A 22,350-nucleotide genomic window follows, 5' to 3' on the forward strand; every position below is an offset into this window, starting at 1 on the left:
AATTAAGACCACAATGAGATACCATCTAACACCGGTTAGAATGGCTGCCATTAAACAAACAGGAAACTACAAATGCTGGAGGGGATGTGGAGAAATTGGAACTCTTATTCATTGTTGGTGGGACTGTATAATGGTTCAGCCACTCTGGAAGTCAGTCTGGCAGTTCCTTAGAAAACTAGATATAGAGCTACCATTCGATCCAGCGATTGCACTCCTCGGTATATACCCGGAAGATCGGAAAGCAGTGACACGAACAGATATCTGCACGCCAATGTTCATAGCAGCATTATTCACAATTGCCAAGAGATGGAAACAACCCAAATGTCCTTCAACAGATGAGTGGATAAATAAAATGTGGTATATACACACGATGGAATACTACGCGGCAGTAAGAAGGAACGATCTGGTGAAACATATGACAACATGGATGAACCTTGAAGACATAATGCTGAGCGAAATAAGCCAGGCACAAAAAGAGAAATATTATATGCTACCACTAATGTGAACTTTGAAAAATGTAAAACAAATGGTTTATAATGTAGAATGTAGGGGAACTAGCAGTAGAGAGCAATTAAGGAAGGGGGAACAATAATCCAAGAAGAACAGATAAGCTATTTAACGTTCTGGGGATGCCCAGAAATGACTATGGTCTGTTAATTTCTGATGGTTGTAGTAGGAACAAGTTCACTGAAATGTTGCTATATTATGTAACTTTCTTGGGGTGGAGTAGGAACATGTTGGAAGTTAAGCAGTTATCTTAGGTTAGTTGTCTTTTTCTTACTCCCTTGCTATGGTCTCTTTGAAATGCTCTTTTATTGTATGTTTGTTTTCTTTTTAACTTTTTTTTTCATACAGGTGATTTGAAAAAAGAAGGGAAAGTTAAAAAAAAAAAAAGAAAAAGAAAAAAGACAAACAAGGGAAAAAAAAAAAAAAAAGATGTAGTGCCCCCTTGAGGAGCCTGTGGAGAATGCAGGGGTATTTGCCTACCCCACCTCCATGGTTGCTAACATGACCACAGACATAGGGGACTGGTGGTTGGATGGGTTGAGCCCTCTACCATAAGTTTTACCCTTGGGAAGACGGTTGCTGCAAAGGAGAGGCTAGGCCTCCCTGTATTTGTGCCTAAGAGTCTCCTCCTGAATGCCTCTTTGTTGCTCAGATGTGGCCCTCTCTCTCTGGCTAAGCCAACTTGAAAGGTGAAATCACTGCCCTCCCCCCTACGTGGGATCAGACACCCAGGGGAGTGAATCTCCCTGGCAATGTGGAATATGACTCCCAGGGAGGAATGTAGACCTGGCACCGTGGGACGGAGAACATCTTCTTGACCAAAAGGGGGATGTGAAAGGAAATGAAATAAGCTTCAGTGGCAGAGAGATTCCAAAAGGAGCCGAGAGGTCACTCTGGTGGGCACTCTTATGCACACTTTAGACAACCCTTTTTAGGTTCTAAAGAATTGGGGTAGCTGGTGGTGGATACCTGAAACTATCAAACTACAACCCAGAACCCATGAATCTCGAAGACAGTTGTATAAAAATGTAGCTTATGAGGGGTGACAATGGGATTGGGAAAGCCATAAGGACCAAACACCACTTTGTCTAGTTTATGGATGGATGGGTAGAAAAGTAGGGGAAGGAAACAAACAGACAAAGGTACCCAGTGTTCTTTTTTACTTCAATTGCTCTTTTTCACTGTAATTATTATTCTTGTTATTTTTGTGTGTGTGCTAATGAAGGTGTGAGGGATTGATTTAGGTGATGAATGTACAACTATGTAATGGTACTGTAAACAATCGAAAGTACAATTTATTTTGTATGACTGCGTGGTATGTGAATATATCTCAATAAAATGATGATTAAAAAAAAAATAAAAAAATAAAATAAAAAAAAAAAAAAAAAAAAAAGATTAATCCACAAAAGTCTGTAATGTTTCTATATAGTAGAAATGACCTAACTGAAGAAACATTCAAGAAAAAGATTTCATTCTCAATAGAAACTAAAAAAATTAAGTACCTAAGAATAAATTTAAATAAGGATGTAAAAGACCTATATACAGAAAAATTACATAACTCTACTAAAGGAAATAGATGGTGACCTAAAGAGATAGTGAGATATTCCTTGTTCATGATAGGAAGCCTAAGCGTAGTTAAGATGTCAATTCTACACTGATCTACAGATTTAATGCAATTCCCATCAAAATTCCTACAATCTACTTTTCAGACTTGGAAAAGTTAGTCATCAAATTTACTTGGAAGGGAACGATGCCTCGAATTGCTAAACATATTCTAAAAAAGAAAACCAAAGTGGAAGAACTTTACACCACCGGACTTTGAAGCCTACTATAAAACCACAGTAGTCAAAACATTATGGTATTGATACAAAGATAGACACATTGATCAATGGAATTGAACTGCGAATTCAGAAATAGACCCCCACATCTATGGTGGACTGATTTTTTTTTTTAAATAGACTTTATTTTTTAGAGCAGTTTTAGGTTTAAGGAAAATCACATAAAATGTACATAAGACTCCCATGTAGTCCTTCCCCCCTCCATTCTGGTTTCTCCTTTTATTCCCATCTTGCATTAGTGAGGTACCTCTGTTACAAATGATGAAAAAATATTGCCACATTATTATTAACTAAAGGGTTGGCTGATTTTTTTGGTAAGGCTCCCAAATTCACTGAACTGGGACATAACTACCTCTTCAACAAATGGGGATGGGAGAATTAGATATCTTTATCTAAAAAAATGAGGGACCCCTACCTCACACCCTATACTAAAATTAATTCAGCATAGATCAAAGATCTTAATATAAGAGACTGTACCATAAAGCTTTTAGAAGATAATGTAGGGAAACATCTTCAAGACCTAGTATTAGGAGGTTGCTTCTTAGACCTTAGACCTAAAGCACAAGTAATGAAAGAAAAAATAAATGGGAACTCCTCAGAATTAAAAGTTTCTGTATCTCAAAGGAATTTGTCAAAAAAGTAAAGAGACAGTCAACTCAATGGATGAAAATATTTGGACCATCTATCTTATAAGAGACTGATATCTTGTACATATAAAGAAATCTTACAACTCAACAACAACAGTACAAATAGCACAATTATAAAATGGGCAAAAGGTATGAAAAGACATGTCTTCGAAGAGGAAATACAAATGGCTAAAAAAACACATGAAAAAATGTTCACCTTCGCTAACCATTAGGGATATGCAAATCAAGACCACAATGAGGTATCATTTCACACCAATAAGAACGTCTGCCATTAAATCAACAGGAAACTACAAATGCTGGCAAGGATGTGGAGAAACTGGAACTCTTATTCATTGCTGGTGGGACTATATAACGGTACAGCCACTCTGGAAGACAGTTTGGAGGTTCCTTAGAAAACTAGGTATTGAGTTACCCTATGATCCAGCAATTTCACTTCTTAGTATTTACCCAGAGGACCTGAAGGCAGTGACATAAACAAATATTTGCACATCAATGTTCATAGTGGCATTGTTCACAATTGCCAAGAAATGAAATCAACCTAAATGTTCTACATAAGATGAGTGGATAAACAAAATGTGGTATATACATACGATGGAATACTACATAGTAGTGAGAAGTAACAAGGTTGTGAAGCATATAACATGAATGAACCTTGAGGACATAATGTTGAGTGAAATAAGTCAGACACAAAAGGAGAGACATTGTAAGTTACCACTAATGTGAACTTTTATTGTAGAAGATAGGGGACCTAGAGATAGATAGCAGTTAGTGAAGGGGGAACGATAATCTAATAAGAACACATAAGATATTACAGGTAATCTTAATGATATGGGAATGTTTCAGAATGACTATGGTTTGTTAATTTTTTTTGTGTGGTATTGTAGGAGCATATTGGAAGCAATGAAGTTATTTCAGGATATTTGGTTTTCCTGTTCCTTTGTTTTATTTTATCTGGAAATGTTTATTTATTTTTTATTTTTTTGATAAATAAAGTTTAAAAAAAACACAAACAATGACAACAAAAAACCATCACCATTCAGGCTTGTTAGTTGAACAAGGAAAACTCGTGTGGATTTTCTGGCTGGCAGTCAATTTAAAAAAAAAAAAAAAAAACCAAGGACCAAGGATTGCTGGCAGCCAACTCCAGAATGCCACAGATCCCTCAGGGAAAAAGCATCACCTCACTGACATCTCAGTTTTGGACTTCTCCTTGCCTCAAAACTGTGAACCAATAAAACTTCCCATTGTTTAAGCCAACCTAGTGTATGAAATGTGTTTTAGCAGCCAGGAAACTGAGATAGAAAATAAAGTAATATATATAATATATAATTTTCTTTTTCTTAGTTGGTGGGGTATTAGAATAGCTAAAAGGAAAGCACTGAAGTGGTGGAACTGTAATCCATAGCATTCTTTGAAATTTATTCTATAGCTACTTGTTGATTGTAATTTGAAAGCTATCACCTTTTTGTATGCATGTTATATTTCACAATAGGGAAATGGCTGAAACTACAGTACTGTAACTCATAACAACTTTGGAAATTTCCTATATAACCACTTGTTCAATTAAACTTTGAAAGATATTACCTTTTTGTATATATGTTGTATTTCACATTGGGGAAGTGACTGAAACTGTGGAACTGTGACTATGATAGTCTTTGAAATTTGCTCTCTAACTGCTTGTTAAATTGTACTTGGAGAGTTACCACTTCTATGTATATATGTTAACACTCTACAATAAAAAATTGTGGAAAAAAAAGAAAAGAAAGTAAGAGTAGCGGTGGCCTGGTGCTCCTGGCAACTGCCTAGTCACAGAGAATCTTAAAAAGTCTGTCCAAATGATCTAACATTCTCATGTTCCTATTAAAATTTGATCTGAAACTAGAAATTAAAGTAGCACCCAACTACCTGCTTGCTGCTTAAATATGTAAAAGCATGAACTGACTTCAAGTCTTATTCAAAGGCTGCACACAAGGTTGGAATAGAGTATGTCAAGTATCCAATAAGTATTCAATACATACTAGTTTTGGGTGCTTTTAATGCAGATGTTACTGGCCTAGGCTCAGCTTGGTTTTCCTAGTCTTATTATGCACGGGTCTTTTTTGGAGGGAAAAGGATAAGGGTCAAAATTGGTTACATATTCTTCATAGTTCCTTGTATTCCACTTGTATAATTAACCTGGATCTATATAGCCTAAAGCCTAAAATCTATCAATCCATGAGAACACAGAGAATTTTAATGAAATTTCAACCATAAATATTTTTATCTTACTTCAGTATAATATTCAGTGATTCCTCTATCATGAAGCTTTTGCTGATTACCTTAGCCAGAATAATTTATCCAACTTTATTCTTAATCTTTCCAACAAAATTTATCATTTTTATCTCATATTATTTTTTAAGTATCATTTTCTGCCATTATTTAAATTGTTTATACATTTTTATTATCTCTACAACTTGACTAGAAAATATCTTAGCATAAGGATATATTGCTTTTAAAATAATCTTTATTTTCTTTTGTGATTATAAAAAATACTACATGCTCACTGTTGAACATTTTGAAAATACATAAAAGTATAAAAGGGAAAAATAAACAATACCTAGTCACACTCGAGTGAAAGAAATGCACTATCCCCATCTTGGTCCTTTCAGCCTGTGCCGGTTTATATATATTTTGTCCCCCAGAAAAAGCCACATTCTTTAATGCAATCTTGTGGGGGCAGATTGATTGATATTTTGATTAGGATGTGACCTCTTGATTGAATGTTTCCATGGAGATTTGACCCCACCCATTCAGTGTGGGTCTTGATTAGTTTACTGGAATCCTTTAAAAAGAGCCACACAGGCCCAGATGCTTGCTGACACTGACACACTTAAAGATGCTTGGAGAATGCCATTGTGAGATGCAACCTGTGAACAAGCAGAAGCCAGCCACGTGCCTTCCCAGGTGACGGAGGTGTTCCGGACACCAACAGCCTGTGTTCAGTGAAGGTATACTCATGTTGATGCCTCAGTTTGGACACTTCTATGGCCTTAGAACTGTAACTCTGTACTACATAAAACCTCCATTACAAAAGCCAATCCATTTCTGGCATTTTGCATAACAGGAGCATTAGCAAACCGTAACATAGCCCTTTTCCTATGCAGAGCTTTTTTTTTTTTTTTTTTTTTTAATTCAGTTTTATTGAAATATATTCACAAACCATACAGTCATCCATGGTTTACAATCAACTGTTCACAGTATGATCATATAGTTATGCGTTCATCACCACAATCTATTTCTGAACATTTTCCTTACATCAGAAAGAATCAGAATAAGAATAAAAAATAAAAGTGAAAAGAGAATACCCAAACCATCCCCCCATCCCATCCTATTTGTCATTTAGTTTTTACTCCCATTTTTCTACTGATTTTTTTTCAATTTTTTAACTTTGTTTATCAAAAAATTAAAAACAAACAGGCAAACAACAACCAAAAAAACCCCACAACATTTCAAACAAAGCAATGGATTAAGGAAAACAAATAACCTAAAATAACTACTTTGCTTCCAATATGTTCCTACCATACCCCAAGAAAATTAATAAACCATGTCCAAACAGAAGAGTAAGAAAAACAAATAATCTAAAATAACTACATTGCTTCCAACATGTTCCTACCATACCCCAAGAAAATTAACAACCCCTAAGAAAACAAAGGAATAAGAGAAAAAAAAAAAACCTAAAATAACTCTATTGCTTCCAACATGATCTTACTATATCCAAGAAAGTTTACAAACCATAATCATTCCTGAGCATTCCCATAACATTGAGAATACCCTCCATAGTTTATCTGTTCTTATTAGATTATCATTCCCCCTCCACTAATTGGTATCTCTAGGTCCCCTACATTCTACAGTATAAAACATTGTACATTTTTCACAGAATTCACATTAGTGGTAACATACAATATCTCTCTTTTTGTGCCTGGCTTATTTTGCTCAGCATTATGTCTTTTTTTTTTTTTTTTTTTTAATCTTCATTTTATTGAGATATATTCATATACCACGCAGTCATACAAAACAAATCGTACTTTCGATTGCTCACAGTACCATTACATAGTTGTACATTCATCACCCAAATCAATCCCTATGCAGAGCTTTTTTAATTCTTTTTTTGGTGGTAAAATTCACATAACATAAAATTCACCATTTTTATCATTTGAAAGTGTAACTTTCAGTGGCATTCAGTATATTCACAATGTTGTGCAACCATCACCACCACCCAGTTCCAGAATATTTTCATCACCCCAAAAGGAAACCCCATACCCTTCAAGCAGTCAGTCCACCCCAAATCCCCCACGCCACTCCCCCTCCTGGCAACCACTAATCTGCTTTCTATCTCTATAGATTTGTCTATTCTGGATATTTAAGATAAATGGAATCACACAATATGTGGCCCTTTGTGTGTGGCTTCTTTCACTTACCAAAATGCTTTCTAGGTATGGAGGTATGGATATACCACAATTTGTTTATCTATTCATCAGTTGATGGCCATTTGGGTTGTTCCCACCTTTTGGCTACTGTGATTGTGCTGCTATCACTATTAGTGTACAAGCTTTTGTTTTGTTTTGTTTTTTAAACATAGTTGATAGCGTATTGTATATAAGATTCTCTATCCTATTTTTCCCCCACTTAGAAATATTTGGTAAGCATCTTTCCAAGTCATTAAAACTCTTCATAAATATCCTTTTTAATGTCTGTATAGCACTGTATCTTTTGATGATATCACAATTTATCTAACTGTTCCCCTGTTGGTGGGTATGTAGGTTGTTTCTAATATTTGGCCTTTCTAAACAAAGCTATATTGTACTTATTTGGACATTTAAAAATATTTCTCATAAGTTCCTTTGGATAGATTCACAGAATTGGAATTGCTGGGGCAAAGGGTAGGGAAAGTGAGGCCTTTTCATCTATTCAGTCCCTCACAGCATTTGACATGTCTGCTCCACTGCATGCTCACTGATATAGAGCATTATAATTTTTTAAAAATCTGTGTAAATTTAAGAGCAGGAAGAATGGTATCTGGGTCTTAGTTCAGTTTTATTTCTTTGATTAATGGAGAATGAATGCATTTTCCTTTGTCTATTGGCCATTTAAGTTTCTCTTCTCTGGATAGTCTGTTTGCCCGTTTTTATGTTGGAAACTCTATTCATTTTCTACTGCTGGGTAACAAATTACCCCAAACTTAATGGTTTAAAACAACATAATTTATCATAGTTCTGAAGGTCAGAAGTCTGGGTGGGCTTGGCTGGACTTTCTGCTCAGGGTTGTCTCACAAGGCTGAAATGAAGGTGTTGGCCAGGCTGAATTCTTATCTGGGGGCTCTGGTAAAGTATCCAGTTCCAAACTCATTCAGGTTGTTGGTAGAATCCAGTTCCATGTAGCCCAAGAACTGAGGTTTCCCTTTCTTTGCTAGCTAATTGGCCAAGGGACCACCCTCAGCAATTGTAGGCTGCTGCATTACTTAACTCTGGCATTGCTTTTCAAGTCTTCTTCAAAGCATCTTCAAAATAGCAATAGTGTGTCAAGGTCTCATGCTTTGAATTTCTCTTAATTTTCCCTCCTGATCCTAGCCAGAGAAAGCTCTCCACTTTACAGGCTCCTGTGATTAGATTAGACCCACCCCAGATAATCTCCCTACTTTAAGGTCAACTGTGCTATATATTATAATCAAGGGAGTAATATCATATTCAAAGATTCCAGGGATTAGGGTGTGAAATCTTGGAGCAGGAGTCACTTTAGAATTCTGCCTACCACAGACACTTAGATGTTTTTTCTTGCAATTTGTTTGTACTTGTTATAATTCCTAATTGCCTGAATTTACCAAATAAATGAATGTTACTGCCAGAGTTGCATTTTCACAAAGGCAAAGGCAATGTGGATGGGGTTGCTACATGTAAATAATGATTTTGAATATATAACTTTGCTAACACTGGTAATTTTTTAATGTCTGTATTAACAAACACAGATACAGCAATTACTATATGCTAGTCACTGTTCTTCACACCTTAAAAATATTAACTCATTTAAACCTCTAACAATCCTATGAAATCCATACCATTATTATTGCCATTTTACAAATGAGGAAACTGTAGTATGGCAAGGTTAATAAACTGCCCAAGGTTACACAACGAGGAAGTGGCCAAGTAGGAATTCAAACCCATATTGTCTGGCTTTACGGTTCTTGCTATGAACCACTACATTATGAAAATATTCATTGTAAAGACTAACCCATCAGGAACTAATATTATTTCTTCAATGTGCACAATTTTAAAACATTTCTATGTATGATTGAACCTATTTTTCTTCTACTAAAAGTCAGTCCATGTGACCAAGAGGACACATATCTACTGACATTTTAGAGGCTATATGCATTGCCCAGTTTTTGTTAAGCTCTTTCCTCAGGGTTAATGAAATGAAAACCATCTCGTATTTTATTTTAGGTACACTAATTACAACTTACATGTGGTATTTTATAATAAAATACCTTATGAATACAAATTACAACTCATTATGACTACTGAAATTAAAATATTAGAAAGAAAAAAAGCAAATGTTTCTCTCAAGCTCTTTCTGAGGAGGAAAAAAGAAAAGGAGGAAAAAAAAGCTTCAAAGTAAGTTTATAACAGCATGACTCAATCTCTGTTTAACCTGGTATATTCAGATTTGCCCCCACTTTGCAAGCTATAAATCTACACTGGTCTCAATTTGTCATCCAATTTTATATCCAAGTAGGTAATTTATTTTATTTGAGGAGTGGGTCTGAAATTTCTTTATCCTGATTTTTTTTTAGCTTAATAATCCTCTCATAACAAAACTGATAACATGCTTGTCATCAGTTATAGAGTGTGATTTACTATACATTAAAAATGGGCAGAGTCGGCAGAAGAAACAATCGTTTGTTTCTCTAGGAGCCCCAGTTTGATGTGAGGTAAGAAATCTGATGAGGTTTGGGTTTTATGACCAAGAAGGGAGGAAAAGGGGGGGGGGGGCACTAAAAACCGCGGCACAGAACAGGACCAGCTATATAAACGTAACATTGTATACCTGATTCTTACAAATAAGTACACAACTCATCATGTATTCCCCCTCTCACCCATTATCCATTGCATTGCAGTGCAGTCTCCAATATGAAATAAAAACCAGAGCACAGAAAAACAGCCAAATCACCGTACTACCTCAGGGGCTTCTAGGATATTTACAATGCTGTCACCCTTCCCCCACTGGCCAGCCGGGAACCACAGAAGCGGGCAGATGCTCACCTGGCCGGCAGATGCTCTCTCTCTCTTCACCGGAGGGGCCTCCGGTCAACTCCGGACCCGGGCTCGGCTTCCGCCGCCCTTGTGCCTCAGGGTGACAGCGAGTCTGGCCGCTGCCCCATCCCGGCCGGCGCTGTGTTTACAAGCGGCTCCTCGCGGTCCTTCTCTTAAATGCTTCCCCGCAGCAGCCCGGAAAGTGAGACCTGGACACACAAGGTTCCAGGCCGCGACACGTTTTCCCGGTTGGAGGGACCAGGCCCGCTTATCTCTTTGTTTTCATGTATACACTTATCACGCACATTGTGAAAGCAATAGCGTGTGCCGAGGAGTCTCCTTCACGGCTCCTCCCGAAGTCAGAATGGACGCTTGCAATAGGAAAATTCACTTAGAACATACCCAGAACTCGACCTGATTTAGCAAATCCCTTGTCTAACAGAAATACTCAGAGACACAAGTTCTTTCTGAAAATTGGATTATTAGACTCCATAGATAGCTTCTCATTTCCCTAGGTATGGAGATAAAAATCAGTTTTCACTGCTCTTTCATTTTGCAACCAGCAGGTTGAGAGAGAGTGGTTTGAGGGGAGATCTTAACCCATTTTGGATTCTTTTCAAAACAGAAAATGGAGTGTGTGCTGGCCAGCGCTGTGGGCGTGAGGAGATGTTCCCCAGAGAGACGCCCCTGCAGTGACTTTGGTCACTTCTGCAGGAACATGCTGGACAGGTTGCATACATCTTTGCAGTTTCCTGCCTTGTTCTCCACCATAGCACACTTCCTAGCCATTTTATAATTACACGCTTTGTTTTCCTATTTGTTGGTTTTTTGTGGCTTCTGCACCCCAGTATCACCTATAAACTCCCTGAAGACAGGAACTATTTTAGTTTCACTCACATCCACATAATAGCATCTAACACAGTGACCAAAGCTTATATGTTTGAATGAATGAATGAAGGAATGCAAAAAAAATTATCAGCATGGGTCAGAGAAAGCAGCATGGTAGAAATCTAAAAATCTGATTTCCCCCTCTCAAAGCTTACCAGGCAAATCTTTAACCATTGAGTAAAAAAAAAAAAAAAACCTCCCTTTGGTTGATTTTCAGATTTCAAATAAGATTTTTAAAAAGCCCCTCAATTTGAAGCCCATTTTTTATTCCCCAAAATGTGCAGTATTCTTTTTTGCTTCAGAACTTTTTGATGAGATCTCTCACCCCTACTCTATCCAGATAACCTGGGTAATTGCTCCTTCCTCTTTAAGAAGCAGGCAACATACACCTCTCCTGGAAACCTCCCTGAAAGCCAACCTGCTCCTTTATGTGCTCCCTGAGAACTCAGGGGTTCCACTATAAATGCATTCATCACATTGTGCTACAGTCATCCCTATTCTCAGTCTTCCGTTACATCAATGACTCTCTCAAGCTTCAGAATGAAATACAATCTTCTAGGGCAGTGCTTCTCAAACCTTAATGTGTGGGAATCCTGTTAAAATGCAGATTCTGATTCCAGAGGTCTGAAGCGGGGACTGGGAGCATCTGATGAGCTCCCAGGTGAGGCCACAGTTTGAATGTCACATGTGTGAAAGCTGTAGGATGCTTGCTAAACATGCAGACTTCTAGGTCACACACCCACAGATTTTTATTGTTGTAGTTCCTGAATTCTGTGATTTGAACAAGTTCCTCAAAGTGCTTCTGACATACGTGATCAGTAGATACCTTTTGAGGACAGGTCCTTGCTTTATCATTGTTTTCCACCCTGCGCTGAGCACAAGTTCTGGCACATAAAACATTAAAAACTCACCAGAACTGATGGGAATGATACCCCCAAAATAAATGAAAGACCAATGGCCAAAAACAGTCTCAGGTGGGAAACTTTTAAGTTTCTTTCCATTCTATAGTTAAATGATTCTAATTATTCAAAGAGAGGCCTTCTTTAGTAAATAAAAAAGTTGAAAAAGAAAAGAAAAAGATAGTGGGCTACAGTTAGTCTTTTGAATAAGAAATATTTTAAATTTAGAGAAGCAGAAATGTCTTCTGCTGACTAAACAGAAACCTGTGAGTTAGTATTTTGTTGAGGATGTTTGCATCTGTATTCATGAGATATTAGTCTGTAATTTTCTTTTCTTGTGATATTTTTATCTGGCTTTGGTCGTAGAGTGATTCTATGGCCCGTTGATTTTTGACAAGAATGCCAAGTGCACTCAATGGGGAAAGAATAGTCTCTCCAACAAACGGTGCTGGAAAAACTGGATATCCACATGAAAAAGAATGAAAATTGATGCCTATCTCAGACTATATACAAAAAATTAACTCAAAATGTATCAAAGACCTAAATATAAGAATTAAAACTATAAAACTCCTAGAAGAAAACATGGGGAAATATCTTCAGGACCTTGTAATCAGTAATGGATTCCCAGACCTTACACCAAAAGCATGAGCAACTGAAGAAAGTATAGATAAATGGGACTTCATTAAAATTAAAAAAAACTTTGGTGGATCAAAGAACATTATCAAAAAAGTGAAAAGAAAACCTTCAGAATGGGAGAAATTAGATGGAAACCATATGCCTGATAAGGGCTTAATATCCAAAACAGATAAAGAACTCCTACAAGTCAGCAACAAAAAGACAAACAACCCAGTTTAAAAATGAACCAAGGGCTTGAATAGAGATTTATCCAAAGAAGATATACAAATAGCCAACAAGCACATGAAAAGATGCTCAACATCATTAGCCATTGGGGAAATGAAAATGAAAACCACAATGAGAAACCACTTCAGACCCAGTAGAATGGCTACTACAAAATTAAAAAATAAAACAAAACAAACAAACAAACAAAAACAGAAAACAACAAGTGTTGGCGAAGATGTAGAAAAATGGGAACACTTGTGCATTGCTGGCGGGAATGTAAAATGGTGCAGCCTCTGTGGATAACAGTTTGGTAGTTCCTCAGAAAATTAAGTATAGAATTACCATATGACCTGACGTGGTAGATTGGATTATGTACCCCAGGCCACAACAGGTTCTTAGTCTTCATCTGAATTCCTGTGACTGTGAACCTATTGTAATTAGGGCCCTTTTCAGATGTTATTTTTAGTTAAGGTGAGGCCCAATTGAATCTGGGTGGGACTTAATCTGTATTACTGGAGTCCTTTATGAACAGAAGAAATTTGGAAGCAGTCAGTCAGAGAAAGCCACAGGCAGGAGCCAGAAGCCAGAAGTCAATGGAAACCAGACAGTAGACACAGGAGAGAGAAATATCTGTTTGACAGGAGGCAGAGATGCAAGCCAAGGAACCCCCAAGGATTGCAGCAAGCCAGCACCAGACTTTCAGGAGAATGCATGGCCTTGCTGACACCTTGATTTTGAACTTCTAGACTTCCAAACTGGGAACCAATAAATTCCAGTTGCTAATTCAATCCACTGTGTGATATTTGTCATAGCAACCTGGCAAACTAAGACACCCAGCAATCCCACTTCTAAGTATATACCCAAAAAAATTGAAAGCAGGGACTCAAAAAGATATTTGTATAGCAATGTTCATGTCAGCATTATTCACTATAGCCAAAAGGTTGAAGCAACCCAAGTGTCCATCAACAGAGGAATGGATGGACAAAATGAGGTACACACACACACACACACACAGAGGAATCTTATTCAGCCATATAAAGAAATGAAGTTCTGCTGTGTGCTATATCATGGAATGAACCTTGAAGACATCATGATTTAATGTAAGTGAGATACCAAAGGACAAATGTTGTATGATCTCACTTATATTAAATAATTAGAATTTGCAAATTCATAGAGTTAGAGATTAGAATACAGGTGACTGAGAGCAGGTGTGGGGGTGAGAAATGAGGAGTTAATGCTCAATTGGTATAGAGTTTCTGCTTGAGGTGAAGGAAAAGTTTTGGTAATGGATGGTGGTGATAGTAATGCAACATTGTGAATGCAATCAACACCACTGAGTGTACTTGAACGTGGTTAAAATGGGAAATTTTATACTGTATTGTATATGTATTACCAAAGTAAAAATGCAACCCATAGAACTGTAAAACACAAAGAGTAAACCCTAATGTAAACTGTGGACTGTAGTTAATCGTATAATTATAATATTATTGGTTCATCAATTGTAACAAAGGTACCATACCAATGCAAAATGTTAATAAGGAAAATGCACATGTGGAGGAGTATGTGGGAACTCTGTGTTTTCTACATGATTTTTCTGTAAACCTACAACTGCTCTAACAAAACAAATTAATTATTTAAAAAATGAGTTGTTGCCGGTTGAGTTCTATGGAACGGAGTCTTTGAGAGAGAGTTCAGCATACAGGCAATGCCCTGAGAACAGCACTTATGGAAGGGAGGGAAAGAAAACAAAATTAGGCAGAGAAAGAAGTGCAATGAGAGGCCCAGCAACAGCCTTGGCCAACTCCATGAAGACCTCCAGATTTGGACTGGTCCTTCAGAGGCTGTAGAGGAGTCTGAATTGGGCCCAGATCAGTGGTATGCAGCTAAAAACTGACTCTCCATAAAAGCAAAAGCCTTGCTATGTAGTGTTCACCAATTTCTTTAGTGTAAATACTCCTGTCATGCCCAATTTTAAGCCATCAGTGTAGTGTCACAGAGTGCTGAAGTAAACAATTGGCTCTCGAGAGTCAGTAGAAGCCTCTCCAGCACAGCACTGGACAAGACGGCCTGGCCTTTACACCCCCACATCCATCAGATATTGGATGTGGGCCACACTGGGTGAGGGCATGACCTTTAGTGAGAAGACTCAGCAGTTGACACAATTCTTGAAGGGGCTGACTGTTCAAGGCAATCCGCTGACAGCACTCCCTGCAGCTGGGCATCAAGTGCTCTTTGACCGGGAATCTGGGCTGTGAGTCGTAGAGCCCACCACTGTGGTGTTCTGGAAAACCAGTCACCTGTCCACTCAATAGCCTGTCAGTCAAGTGTCTAGCCGTCTTTTATCTTTTAGATGTTGCAGCTAATATATAAACACATGGAAAGATTTCCAGCAGTACTAAACAGTAAATATTCAGGAAGCGAAGAAGACAGGAAATTCCAGAAGTTCAGAAAATCAGAGGATGGAGCTACTCACATAGGCCTCTTAAAGAGCAAGGGTTTGAGCCCTGTCTTGAAGGATAAGTAGAAATGAGGCAGAAAAGCAGAGGAGAATAAACAGCAGCTGCATTGTATTGTGTACGGAATCCTAGCTCTTGCACTGAATAGATCTCAGGCCATGCACAAATTACTTGCCCGTGCCTCAGTTTCCCCATGTGTAAAATGGGAATGATGATGTTGATAATAATAATATAACAATAGTAATAATATTAGCCACCTCAAAATGGTGTTTGAACTGAGTTAATTCATGTTAAGGGTTTATAATAAATAGTGCTTGTCAGTATTCGGCCCCCAATAAATGAGCTGTTACTATTGCATGGAGCAAATTTTAAGACAGCACATTGCAGAACAGTGAGAAAAACAAAAGTAAGAAGAAGAAAAAAAGAATGGGGTGACTTTTCAACAGAAATGATGAACTATTCTCTTCTCCTTTCAAATGTGCTATCAATAATGAATCTTTGAATTGGCCTGCCCTAACCCCAAAAGGGCCACAAAACTTTGACACGTGCTCAAAACTAAATTGCCAGAAAAGTTTCCTTTAACACCCTTAGATAAAGAGCAAAGATTCATTTTACCAAAACTGGTGTTTGATGGTAGGTACACCCCTGGTATTTATGGGGACCAGCAAGAAAAGAAATGGAGGACCCCAGCTTTCCAGACCAGGCCCTGTCCTACACCATAAGGGGTCGACACGTGTACATACACACCTCAGCCATGTGTCCTAATGTCATCCTCAGCTTCCCCAGCTAGTTACCCCTCCAGCTTTGAAGACCACTGACAGTTGCATCAGTCCCTAGGAAGGTAAACTCTGGGAAAGCAGACTTTTGAAGCCCTGGGGGCAGGCTCACAGCTTCTGGGGCAGGAAATTCAGATACCTGGTTGTTTTGGTTTGCTAAAGCTGCTGAAATGCAGTATACCAGACATGAATTGGCTTTTACAATGGGGATGTATTACCTTATAATTTACACTCTTAGACCGTGGCAATGTCCCAGTTAAGGCTGCTGCCATCCAGGGTTCCTCTGACAGATAACAAGGCACATGGCTGGCTGTCTGCTGGTCTTTCACTCCTGCTTATGTTGCTTTCTGTTTCCGGTTTCAGTAGCCTCCTTTTTTTTTTTTTTTTTTAATTTTTTTATTTTATTAACTCAACTGATTAAAAAAAAAAAATTCCAAACAAAACAAAGCAAAGGAATAGGAAAAGCAAATATCTTGAAATAACTTCATTGCTTCCAATATGCTCCTACCATACCACAAGAAAATTAATGAGCCTCCTCTTGAGCTTCTGTGGGTCCTCTCTTAGCTTCTCCAGGACTTTTTCTCTCTAAGCTTTCTCTGCTTTATCTGTCTTTTATCCTCTCATAAAGAATTTCAGTAAAAGAATTAAGACCCACCTTGAATGGGCTGGGTCACATCTCAATTGAAATAACCTAACCCAAAAGTTCCCACCCACAACAGGTCTGCACCCACAGGAATGGATTAAAAGAATATGGCCTTTTCTGGGGTATATCACAGCTTCAAACCAGCACGTTGGTCTAGAAGCCCAGGTGGCCACTTCCTGGCCCCACAGGCCCCTCACTCTGTACGGAGGGACCCAGCCAAAAGAGGACCAGAGTGGGGCCTTCTAAGCAAGGAGCCCAGGTTTAAAGTCAGGACTTGGTTCTACAGAGGATCACCGTTTTAAAGCAACATTCCATCTGTAGTACAGATGGGATTGTGCTAAGATAATGAAGGTTTTGTGGCCCTTTTATGTTGTTAGAGAGGCTTTGCAATAATAGACAAAGCACCGGATTGCAGATCAGGAGCTCCAAATTACAATACTAGCTGCAGAATCTATATTATTATTCCCCTTGGTACCAAGCACAGTGATGGCCCGTAGAAAGATCTCATAAACAATTTATATTTGTAATGTCAAAGACTACTGGAATTCCAGAACTCAATGTGATTTGCGAGAGTGATTTTTAAGAAGTTGTTATTGTTTCCTAATCTTACTCAGGGTCCAATTCTACTCCTAAGAGCTGGATCCCTTTTTACTTTCTTAAATGATCCAAAAATCTCCCCCCACCTGAGACACAAATGAGCTTTTTCACTGTTCAGTTCTTTTCACCAGAATCAGAATGACTGATACAGAAGAGCCAAATGCCCAAAACACTGAGTTCTTCAGTTCTTGCAGGAAGATTCCTTATTTCACACATTTTAATTATTATGTAAATAGCAGTTACCCAGTAACTAGGTTATTAATGGTACATGTACAAGAAACCATCTCACACATAATTTTTTGTAACTTCATAAATAAATTGCCTCAAAAATTTAAATTAAATTATACAGAAGGAGCCCAATGCATAAGCTATTCACAGTCATTAAAATGAAAGATAGAACAGGGAGTGAGATCTGTTTGGTTTATGTGAAGCCCTGATACATCCCCGGGTAATATGGCCAGAGAATAAAAAGTATGGCAAAGCTCCCTTAAGGGACTGGGGCAAAATGTGGAAATATTAAACTTACCCACCTGGGGAATTCCTTATATTCTCAGAAGCATTGAGGACTAATGATTTAGTAGGCCAAACCCTTGACCTTGGTGCTTGCCCTCATGAAGATTGTTGCTGCAAAGGAAAGGCTAAGCCTACTTATAATTGTGCCTAAGAATCACCCCCAGAGAACCTCTTTGGTTGCTCAGATGTGGCCTCTCTGTCTAAGTCATCTCAGCAGGTGGACTTGCTGCCCTACCTCCTACGTGGGACATGACTCCCAGGGGTGTAAACCTCCTTGGCAATGTGGGACATGACTCCTGGGGATGAGCCTGAAGCCAGCACTGAGGGATTGAGAAAGACTTCTTGACCAAAAGGGAGAAGAGAAATGAAACAAAATATAAAGTTTCCGTGGCTGTGAGATTTTAAATGGACTCAAGGGGTCATTTTGGAGGTTATTCATATGGATTATATAGCTATCCCATTTTAGTTTTTAGTGTATTAGAAAAGCTAGAAGGAAATACTTGAAACTGTTGAACTGCAATCCAGTAGCCTTGATTCTTGAAGACAATTGTATAACTCTGTAGCTTACATGGTGTGATGGTGTGATTGTGAAAACCTTGTGGTTCACACTCCCTTTATCCAGTGTATGGACAGATGAGTAGAAAAATGGGGACAAAAAGTAAATGAATAATGGGGGAGGGGGTGGGATGTGTTGGATGTTCTTTTTTATTTTATTTATTTATTTAGTAATGAATGTGTTCAAGGGCTGATTGTGGTGATGAATGCACAACTATATGATGGTACTGTGAACAATTGATTGTACTGTGGATAGTTGTATGGTATGTGAATATATCTCAATAAAATTGCAGGGGGGAAAAATCAATTGACCATAGATCTGTGGAAGTATTTCTACATTTTCAAATTCTGATCCACTGATATATGTCAATCTTTGGGCAGTACCACAATGTTTGGATTACTGTAGTTTGTGCTATAAGTGGAATTGATTTATTGATGTGCCCTTCAGATTGCTCATTACTAGTATATAGATATGCAGTTGATTTTTGCATGCTGAGTTGTACCTTGCCACTTTGCTAAAATAGTTTATTAGCTCTAGTGGTTTTCCTGTGCATTTCTTTGCATTTTCTATATATAACTCATGTTGTCTGTGAATAAAGATAGTTTTAATTATTCCTTTAACAACAACAACAACAAAAGAAAGGTTAAAGTTAAAGGCAGTAAGAAATGAATGGAATATCTTCTTAGTTTTTCCAAGTAGAATATTCTTTTTTGTCCATGGTGTCTTTCTAGAACCCAGAACCAGCAAATGGCTATTTCAGCCTGTTGGCTGCTGAGTAATCATTCTTTGTGTAGATTTCTCCCAAGAGTTGTCAAATGTGTGTGTGGGGGGGCGGGGTGGAGTGGGGGGATACACTCATGTGTACGTGAGGGTGGTGCTTTGTGACACTCATGAGCTGCATGTAACTCATTCCCATGTCTTTTTATAACTGGGGCCACCCCTCTTCCTTATGATGGCCTGTTTCCACACTCAGTTTGTTAAAAAAAATTGTCAAGTCAGACTATTCCAGAACCCCTGGGAAAGTCCTCCAGACAAAGGTGGGCAAGAAAGAATGGACTCCAGCCATGTTCAATTTACTGCAGAGTTTCTGAATATTGTTTTGCAACTTTTTATCACAAAAGTAGTTCATGATTGAACTTGTCCACAGTTTTACATTGGAGAATTTGACCCTTCCTAAGGAAACACATTCTCCATCCTGGTTAACATAACTATGTATTATAATTATCAGAAAAAAGAATTGCAAGCATCAAGAGAGGATCAAAGAGGAGAATATTCAAAGGATCCCAGTGTTGTCTCATATTAGTTTTTCCCTGACTTTTCTTCTGCATTTGTGAAACTTTTTACATTTTTCAACTCTGAACACCACCTGTTTATTGGGGTAACTTTATATTCTTTGCATTATTGTTGGTTTGGACTTGAAGTTCTTAGAGGGCAAGAACTTGCTTAAAATCATATCCTAGGAAAAGTGCTTAGTAAATTAGAATAAGAGGTATCTTCCTCAAGCATTTGAGGGAGTCCCTTTCCATTTTCAGGAAGTGTCTCCCATTAGATGATCCATCAGACACAGTGGTGCGTTTGATTCCTGGGGAGGACAGTAAGAAGGGAGAAAAACAGGAAGAAAGCAACATTCAAACTAGGTTTCTACTAGCTGAGCATCTCACTATACACACACACACACACACTCAACATGCATGTTCACACACTAACACACACATTCACTCACTCATTGGCACACACACACGCACAGAGCTTTGCTATTCTTCAGCTAATGGGATTGGCACCGCTTAAAGCAGACTGCTAGGTGATTGTCTGTGACCACAGCAAGAGAAACATTATTAAAGGCCATTCAGACCCTAAAAGAAGCAGCTGAGCAAAGTAATTATCAGAGAATCTCCATTAACTAGGGCATCTTTGCTCTTTGTCTGGGTTGGTTTAATAAGGCCCACTAATGGGACTGTGGGGGAGGGGGCATGCTAATGGTTCTGAAAAAGCCCTTCTTGGCCCTTTATTACTGGAGACTGTCTTTAGGGAGGCTGACAGCAAAGCCAGGAGTTGCCATGATGCAAAAGGACCTTCACAAAAACTTGGCTTGGTTCACTGCTGCTTAGGACTCAAATTTTCAAAATTAGGAAATATCTTTGCCTCTCTCTCTCCCTCTCTCTCCTTCTCCCCCCCCCACTCGCCCTCCCTCCCACGGTGGGTGTGTGTGTGTGTGTGTGTGTGTGTGCCTCTCTCCCTCCCTTTCTCTTCCTCCCTCCCCTCTCTCTCCCTCTCTCTCTCTCTCCCCCTCTCTCTCTTGCTCTCACTCTCTTATACAAGGTGATTTTCCTCCAGATCCCCTTATTGTTCCTTGGCCCTTTGGTTTCTTGGGACTATCTCATTGGAACAGCAGCACTAGGTGATTACAAAGAGGAGTGACATGCCTGAGGAATTTCTCCTTTAACTTGCTTCCTCTGCTCATATTTCAGTACTCTACTTCTCTAGAAAAATTGTCTGTCTCGATATTCTTTATAAAATATGAAGTGAGAAGCTAAACACACGCTTACATTTCAAACTTAGTATGGCCGCCTTAAATGCAAAACCGCATATGAGAATCAGCCTACTTTATAATGAAGCCTCAAGAATCAGAGCTCCTGGAGACTTGTGTCATACAAAAGGGACGCTCTTTTAATTATTAGCTATATTATTAGTTTATTAGTTTGGGCTAGGAAGTGGCCCATGCTGTCTACTCCTCTTCATTTTCCCTGCTTGGAGCATCTTCTCCAGATGGGGGAGTAGCTTCCATCTTCTCTCCCCAGATGACTGCGTTAGTCCCCCTAGCTGGGTTTCCCAGCAGCATTGCTGGCCTGTCCAATCTCTTCTTCCCTACAGCAGTCAAAGTAATCTTTTCAAAACAGAATCTGATTGAGCATTCAGTGGCTTCTTATTGTCCCTAAGAGTTCCTAAAAGTTCTGTGTGACCCACACATGATCTGGCCCTTTCTCTTTCTTTCCTCCAGCAACGTCTTGCAATGTACCTGTTTTAAATTTGTCATTTCTCCAAGTAGGTTTCAACATATCAACCAAAAATTCATTCTCTTAGAGTTTCCCATGATTACTATATATGGGACTAGTTCTCATATTTCTCCATATCAGTGTAGAGGAACAGGGCTCCTTCCCTATGGGATTAAGAGGCAAATTTTCTATTTTAGGGTACAGCTAGAAGCATATTCTTATTTCCCCAGTGGATGGGCCCTGACACAGTAACATAGACTCACAAACACAAACACACACACACACAGCTTTAATGGTGTCTCCTATCTTCTCAAAAACCCAAAGAGGAGTTTAGGATTAGTTTCTCAGTACTCTGGACATGCTGGCACAGAGTTTGGGGGGCTGGGATCAGTCCAACTGCCAATGGTCCCCCCGGAAAACTGGGGGCCTTTCTCTACTTGTTGGAGAAAGAGGGATGGGCTCTGGCAGGTGCAGAGCACCAGCATGGACTGGGTGCATGTTCAGTTGCTTTGGGCAGTCCTGGAGAGATGGTCATCAAGGCTGGCCTTCGTGAAGCCAGCCGGAGTGTACCCCTGATTCATGTGAGTGAGGCCAGGCATTCATAAGGGACTGACCAAGTCCATGTATCTTATTATTCCTTTTAAACATAGAAGCTAGAAGTCAGTAGAAATACTTACATTTCACACTTAGTATAGCCACCTAGACTCAGACTGCTCTGTTATAATTGTCTCATCATCCAGTTTGTATCAAAGGCCTCAGGCTTCTGCTAATTTAGAGGACACTCTGGAAACCAAAAAGAGAAAAGGAAAAAAAAAAAAAGTCTTATTATAAAATTATGTTTCAGAGAATCTTAGGCCCCCCAAAAATGTCCTACTAATGCAGGTCTGTTCATTGTCTCTTACCTACATAAA

The 22,350-nt window shown here is 38.6% G+C and overlaps 1 protein-coding gene across 4 annotated transcripts in view; it reads right to left on the bottom strand.

The window, feature by feature from the left end:
• The window catches only part of PLEKHM3 (pleckstrin homology domain containing M3), a 259,523-nt gene extending 237,341 nt beyond the window's left edge, over positions 1–22,182 (bottom strand). For 3 of the 4 annotated variants that reach the window (XR_005218718.1, XM_037848976.1, XM_037848980.1), the window contains exon 1: positions 10,288–10,437. The gene's annotated coding sequence lies outside the window, so the exon portion shown is untranslated. Of the gene's footprint in view, positions 1–10,287; positions 10,438–22,116 lie in introns of those variants that run through there. The other variant, XM_037848979.1, reaches the window with a different exon arrangement.
• Positions 22,183–22,350: the final 168 nt, after the last annotated feature.

Source organism: Choloepus didactylus, chromosome 9 (genome assembly GCF_015220235.1).
Source record: "Choloepus didactylus isolate mChoDid1 chromosome 9, mChoDid1.pri, whole genome shotgun sequence".
NCBI lineage: Eukaryota > Metazoa > Chordata > Mammalia > Pilosa > Megalonychidae > Choloepus > Choloepus didactylus.